The 7273-nt window shown below is 37.8% G+C and overlaps 1 pseudogene; it reads left to right on the top strand.

The window, feature by feature from the left end:
- The first annotated feature begins 5643 nt into the window (after positions 1–5643).
- Positions 5644–5762, top strand: LOC122800572 (annotated as a pseudogene).
- Positions 5763–7273: the final 1511 nt, after the last annotated feature.

The following is a 7273-nucleotide window of genomic DNA, read 5'->3' as shown; positions in this document are numbered from 1 at the left end:
GCAATGGTGGGGGGCTGTTTGGCCCTGCCCCATGCTGTTCCTGCTGCAGCTGTTTCCACAGGATCATATTGTGTAGCATGGCACATACCATAACAATTTGGGTACATGTAGTTGGTGAGTACTGCAAGGCTCCACCAGATGTGTCCAGGCACTGGAACCATGACTTGAGCATCCCAAACACACACTCAGTTATGATTCTTGTTTGTGCGTGTGCCTCATTATGGAGTTCTTGTTCAGGTGTGTGCATTTCTGATGGGTGTCATCAGCCATGGCTCCAGTGTGTATCCAACATCTCCTACTAAGTGACCATAGGGAATGTCCCCATTAGTAAATAACTGGTACAACTGGGTCAGATGCCAAATGTGGGAATCGTGATAGCTTCCAGGGCATCCAGCACACACATTCATTATTATGCCCTGGGCATCACACATGAACTGGCAATTGATGGAGGGGAAGCCCTTGTGGTTGATGTAGACCCTACCCTGCTCACCGGGTGGTGCTTTGATGCATATGTGCGTGCAGTCTATTGCATCCACTACCTCACGGTATTCTGCTATTTGGTGGAAAAGACGAATATTGCTGGCCAATGCCTCACAGGAATTGTGGAAATATATGTGGTCACCGACATGTGATGACATGGCATCCATGAACTGGTGGAGTACCCTGGATGCTGATGCCTGTGAAATCCCCATCATATCACCAGTTGGTCTTTGGAAGGTACCTGTAGCTAGTATTCTTAGGCCAACACATACCTTGGTATCCACTGGGATGGGTGCCCCTCTGTTGGTTCTGTGTGTGAGGTGTGGCCGGCACAGCTCAACAATTACTGTAGGAGGTCCCTGTCCACCCTATAGCGCTCCACTATCTCCAGCTCATGTAGCCCCTGATAGGTTATCCTGGGTCTGTACAATCTTCTCTGTCTCCTCACTGTGGGTTGCTCAGCAGCATTCACAACATCACCACACTCAGCACCTTGCACATGTTGGTTTATGACAGCAAGAGCAGCCCCTAACATTTTGTCTGACTTAAGCTTTTTAAGCTTTCCTTCTTTGTATACTGCAGTTTTGCAGAGTTCTTGAGAAAAAACAGGGGGAATGGTGTTTGCAGAGTATAAAGTGCTGGGCTGGGCTGGGCTAGTCTGCTGCCTGTGTAATTGGCTGATTCTGATATATTTCACCTGGCAGCTCTGCTAGTTCTCCTTGGTTAACTTCCTACTACTTCTTTTCCTTCCTTTTGCCTTTCTGTTTCCGCCCGGGGGAAGCACTGCGCAAACAAGCGCAAATGCGTGCACACGCACGCACACACTGTGTGCATGTTTTCAAGGAGTTTCCTATCTTATAACAGTGTGCACCTTGGGTTTGAGGTTTTCACACAGGACAACTGTAGACAAGTCTCTTTGCAATCCTGAGCAGCTCAGGGCAAACACGAGCCACTGTGTTCCAATTAGCTTACAGCCTGTCTGACACACACCCTCATGATGTCACCTATATTCTTGTCTTATACTCACCTACTCCAAATCATACACTTTTGGGACATGCCTCACATGCTGGGGAAAATTGGGATTCATTATCCTTATCCTCATTTGCATAGGCTTGCCTAGTAATGCATGGTTACATCTCTCACAGTGAGCTTCCCCCCCCTTAGCAACCACTAGTCAGTAGTCATGTTGTCTTCAGCCTGCCATTCACCTGCATGGCAGAATAAGCTTTTTAGTGAAAATGCCTATTGTTGGCTTTTTTTAAATGATTTTCTTGTTTTTTAAAGCGCAGCATGTTTGTGAGTTGCTGCGCTATACTTAAACATTGGAGATCGGGGGAAAAAAAGTTAAATTTTTATGTTTTTAAACATTTTGCAATGCCAGTGGCCTTATATTTGGCCATGGGCATGCTTCCTCAACTGTATGCATCCTTTATTTGGAGCTGTCATAGCTCCGTTTAGCTATTTGCAGAAATGTACTCCGTTACCAACGGAGTACATTTCTGCGGGTAACACTAATCTTCCACGGGCAGGTTAGTGTTTGCTGGATCGCAAATTTACCTAATTTGCATGGCTTTCACCAGCAAATGAGGTAATTTGCATACCATGATGCTGTCCGTGCAAGACTAGCTTTAGCAGCTCTTGTGCACATCCCTGCCAGCTGTTCCTGGATCGCACGGCAGACATATTGCCTGCGTGAGCTCCTACACTCATCTTGCACTCTGTGCAAGCTTTTGTGAATCCGGGGTTATGTTTTCTAAAAGTATTCAAGTTGCTTTCTACATTAGGGAGAGGATAAAGAGAAGACAGAAACAGACAGTACTTAATGTACGTAGAGTCACAGGATGTACTATGCAGCTTAGTATGGATAACCTTCATTATAGGTCAGTTCAACCCTGTGAGTATATAGTTGTCCATCAGGGACAACTGTTCCTATTAGGATGGTTAAACTTCATTAGTTGATGATGTAAAAAGTTCTATGTGTTTGTATTAAGTTAATAAGTTGTGAGGGTGTTCTGGGATGTATTTGTTTGTTTTGGTTTGAGGGTTTTCATTAACATAAAAAGTCTTGTAAGATGTGACATAGGTTCAAATGGATAAGACAAGAAACAACTGCATAATAGATCATCCTGACAAACATTAGTATATGTATTTAACATGAAAGCTGAAACTAGACATTTAAAAAAGTTGTTATACATAAGTGGGAATAATAACTTCTTATCACACTGGCAATATTTTCCAGATTATCTTTGAATGTGAATGATCTCATACTTATATACAAAAAAGAAGGTCTATATTATAACAGTGAATGCTGTATAACTGACTCTTAAAAACTGAAACAGCAGAATGTCGAACACACGGAACAGCAATTTTCCAGAAAACAAACACAAAATAAAGTTGGGGGCTTTGCCCCCCACAAACCCCCTACTTAAATATAGCAACTCCTAGATCACACCACAGTGGAGGAAATGGCAAAGTCCTGAAAATGGCCCAGTGATTTTTTTTCCCTAGGAAAAAAAATCACTGTTCCGTTTGTTCAGGATTTTGTGGTTTCGATTTAAAATAGTCAATAAAACAGCATTCACTGTTTTAAGCGTTCGCTGATAAAACAGAGAACCCAAAAAAGACAGAGCAGTGAACTACATTAAAATGCAGAGTGAAGATCGTTATGCTACAGGAGACACATTTGGAAAGAAGTGAGCATATGAATTTGATAAAGAAAGGATTTCAGGATGGTTATTCAGCGGAATATCTGGGACAAAGGAAAAGGGAATAGTTATATTAATTGCTAGAAGAGCTCCAATAGTGATAGAAGAGGAAACATATAATAATGGTAGATTTGCAGTAGTAAGGGGCTGCTGGGAAGGGAGGAGAATTATGCTGGCGTGTATTTATATTCCACCTAAAACTGCTACAGTGGAGCTTAAAAAAATTCTGGGAGAAATAATTAGCTTTCAGCAGGGAATATTACTTATATGTGGGGATTGGAATTTGATATTCAAGAGTGAGTATGTATGTGAGGGGCTTAGAAGGGAAAATATAACAGAACAGGGTAATTTTTTGAAGAAATTTATGAAAATATTTGGTATGGAAGATGTGTATTCAGTAGTAGGAGCTCAGAGCGAATTTACATATTATTCCCCAAGGGTACAAAAACTGGGGTAGGCTAGACAGAAATTATATTTTACAGGAACACGTGCAATTAATTAGAAGTTTTGATACACATCCAATAACTATTTCAGATTACATGCCAATAATAATTAAAATAAAAATGTAGGGTAATGAAATGAAAATGAGATACTGGCACTTCCCCACCTATCAATAAAACAGAGAGGAATTTAAGGAATGAGTTGCGGAAATTATTCTGGAGTTATTCAGGAAGATAGAATTTTCTTTAGAAAATATAGCTAGAGAGAGAGATAAAATGAAAATGGAGTTTAAAAGTAAGGTAGAAATAAAAAAGAGAGATATGGTCAAGAAGTAACAAGAATTATTTAGAGAAACTGACAAAGGTTAAAGTATTGCAACATAGGGGGAAAGCTTGCAAAACAAGAAGAGGCACAACTGCAGAGTGCTAAAGAAAAAAATAAAAGACTACTTCAATAATATCCATGAGTTTAGAAAGATTGCTGTTTCACAGCTGTTTCTGATAATAACTCCAGTGCCAAAATCTTTAAGCAGAATGGCTCATGCAATAGAAAGTAGAAATGGTTGTTGCTAAGCTTAAGGAACCCATAACAAGGTAAAAAAAACAGAGATCCTGTAAAGGTATAGAAATATTTTGGAAATGTTATGAAATTCTGTATAAAGCAGAGAAACGTGGAAATCAAGAAAAAGTACAAACATAAATGTTTATGGATGAATGAAATATGCCAAGGTTAGATGAGGCCCAATTACTAACAGCTGGGACAGAAGGAGATTAGATAAAAATGGTGATGTGTAACCAATCTACAGGAAAGTCTCCAGGAACAGATGGTATTCTTGTTGAAGTTTGGAAGCTAAGAAGGAAGAAAGTTATAAACATCTGAAAGGTTTTGTTTAACTGTTTAACCATATTTTAAAAGGAAGATAAGGACCGGCATCCTGGAAGAAAGGTGTGGCGGCTGTAATATCTAAAATTGCAAAGACCCATCAGATCCAGCTTCTTATAGGCCCATTTTGTTTCTAAATCATGATTATAAAGTGTTAATGTCTATAATGTCTAAAATAATAGAATGGGTGATGCCAAAATTGATAGATATGGATCAATGTGGTTATGTGGAAGAGAGGAAAACAATGAGAATCCAGAGGGAAGCAGAATGACAAAAAATACCACATTGTTGGTGGGTTTTGATGCAGAGAAAGCATCTGACAGAGTAAGCTGGGATTTTATGAGCAGGACAATAGAAGCATTTTCATTCTCTGACAAAATAATAAGGTTAATTGGGAGGATATACGAGGGATCAGAGGTAAAAATTAAAGTGGGGTTTCCTCTTTGATGAGTTCTGTTTGAACAGAGGAACCAGGCAGGGAAGTCCTCTTTCTCCTTTGTTTGCATTATATTTAGAACCATTGACAAAGAAAACAAAGGACTCATAAATTCAAGGCTATAATTGGTATGGTAATCAAGAAATAGCTTCATTTGCAGATAATATTATTTTGTACCTGATAAAACCAGAAAATGACATTTCAGTGTTGTTGAACATTCTGGGACAGTTTTGGGTCTTTTCATGATACAAAATTAATACAGATATATCAAAGACAATAGCTGTAAACTATGTACCCACACACAAATTGTTTCAGCAATATGCATATTTATTGGAATATGATAAAATAAAGTTCTTAAGAGTATGGGTTAAAAAGAATTCTGTTATGTAATGTTTGATCAACAATGACTGTATAGAAGATTATATGTGATGTATAATGTTTGCAACTAAAAATATGTCAATATGGTTTGTTTTAATTTATATAAATGTATGATTGCCTATGTTGTAATTGATAATTCAATAAAGATGTTTCTTGTTTAAAAAAGGTATATAATGGAAGTTTTGTAAGAAATATTAATAAACAGCAAAGTATATTAGGAAACATTTTCACTGCCCTGCTGAGTAAAAAGCATAACTTTGTAAATGCAGTCCTCCATAAATATGTTCTTTATTCTTTCATCTGATTTTGATCAATAATGTAAAAACTTCTCACCTTTTTGTCTAAGATCAAGTGTAATATCTGCTCATATCAGTTTAACATCTGATATGTCCTTTATCTGGAGACCGTATAAAATAATGTTGTTGTAAAAATAAACTGTTACTACATACAAATTTAAATCACCAAATTTCAATAAATCATTCAAACATTTCAAATAATTGAAAGGTATACATTTGGATATAATTTCTACAACTATAGCATGCATGCAAGCAAATCTGTTCAATACTCATTTATATCCCATCCTCAACAATACTAGGACAACTAAAGATTTAGCATTTTCATTAAACATTATCAATTTTTAGATGTAACACTTAAGCTATTCAAACTCACAAAGTCATTTCCAGAAATATAATAATTAGATATAGAATAAATTCTATAAGGTACACCTTTATATTACTGCTCAAAGGTTGTAACATATTCTGTTCTTTTGCATTTGTTAGTAATATAGAACAATTGTTTAATATAAGCAGATAGTTATACATATCACGACTGAATAACATAGCTATCTGCATACCTTAACTCAGTAGTCCTAGCATCATTAGAGGACGAATATCATATAGCCCCTTACATCACTTTATTCATGTGTGCTAACCCTACCACTGCTCCTAACCCCAATTTTACATATTATGTTGCTAAATGTCTTTTCCCTAACAGTACCACTAAATAAGACATGCATATACTTCACATACAACAATACCCAAGCATGCCAAAACATCTATACCTTTTATAAGACATTATTCTAACCCTAACCCACAAACACTCACACACACACACAAATTCATACTTCATATACATCACTACACAATCAAACTAAAATATCTATCCTCTTACCTGCATCTTAATCTAACTGTAGCCTGTGAATATTTACACACACACACACACACACACACACACACACACACACACACACACACACACACACACACACACTCAGCCCCATTGTCAAAATTTTCAGTATAAATAAGTTTCAGTATAACTACACACTACCACTTACTTTGTTCTGCATTTCCCACTCCCAACCACAACCACACAGAAAGCAACATTCAATATTACATGATTAATTTTTCCGGTTTACCACCACATAACCGAACACACGGCAGTTGAACCCAACAATGCTCGATTCTGATAACCAAAGTTTTGCATGTCGAATGGTCGGAATGTCGCAAAACCACCAAATGTGACATTTTCGACCGCTCTACATCCAAAACAAGTGCTAATATGGGTCACAAAGGGGGCACAGGTTTGCAATTCGATACAGTTGCATTCGGCAATGTGCATATTTGCCACACTCCTTTCGGTCATCAGAGCTCGACCATCCGTCTGTCAGCTATATGGTAGTAAACCATTTTTCCTGCCCTTGACAAATAGCGCATTCAACCAATTCTGACATCAGAAACAGCATTTAATGATCTGTGTGCTTGATAAATTGTAGGATTCTCCAAATTGTGCATATATCAAATAAGTTGGATGCATCTTATTATAACAGAATCTTTAATCAAATGCACACTCCTTTAATATTTTGAACATATTTTATTCATCTCAACCCAGCTTAGTGCAGTAAGATTCCCATGTCATAATCTTCTAATGAAGTAGGACTCCAGTCCAGTGGCAG

Source organism: Protopterus annectens, chromosome 4.part0 (assembly GCF_019279795.1).
Source record: "Protopterus annectens isolate FY-2018-M chromosome 4.part0, PAN1.0, whole genome shotgun sequence".
In the NCBI taxonomy this organism is placed as follows: Eukaryota; Metazoa; Chordata; order Ceratodontiformes; family Protopteridae; genus Protopterus; species Protopterus annectens.
The sequence above is the reverse complement of the archived record's forward strand: the minus strand, read 5'-3'. Positions and strand labels throughout refer to the sequence as shown.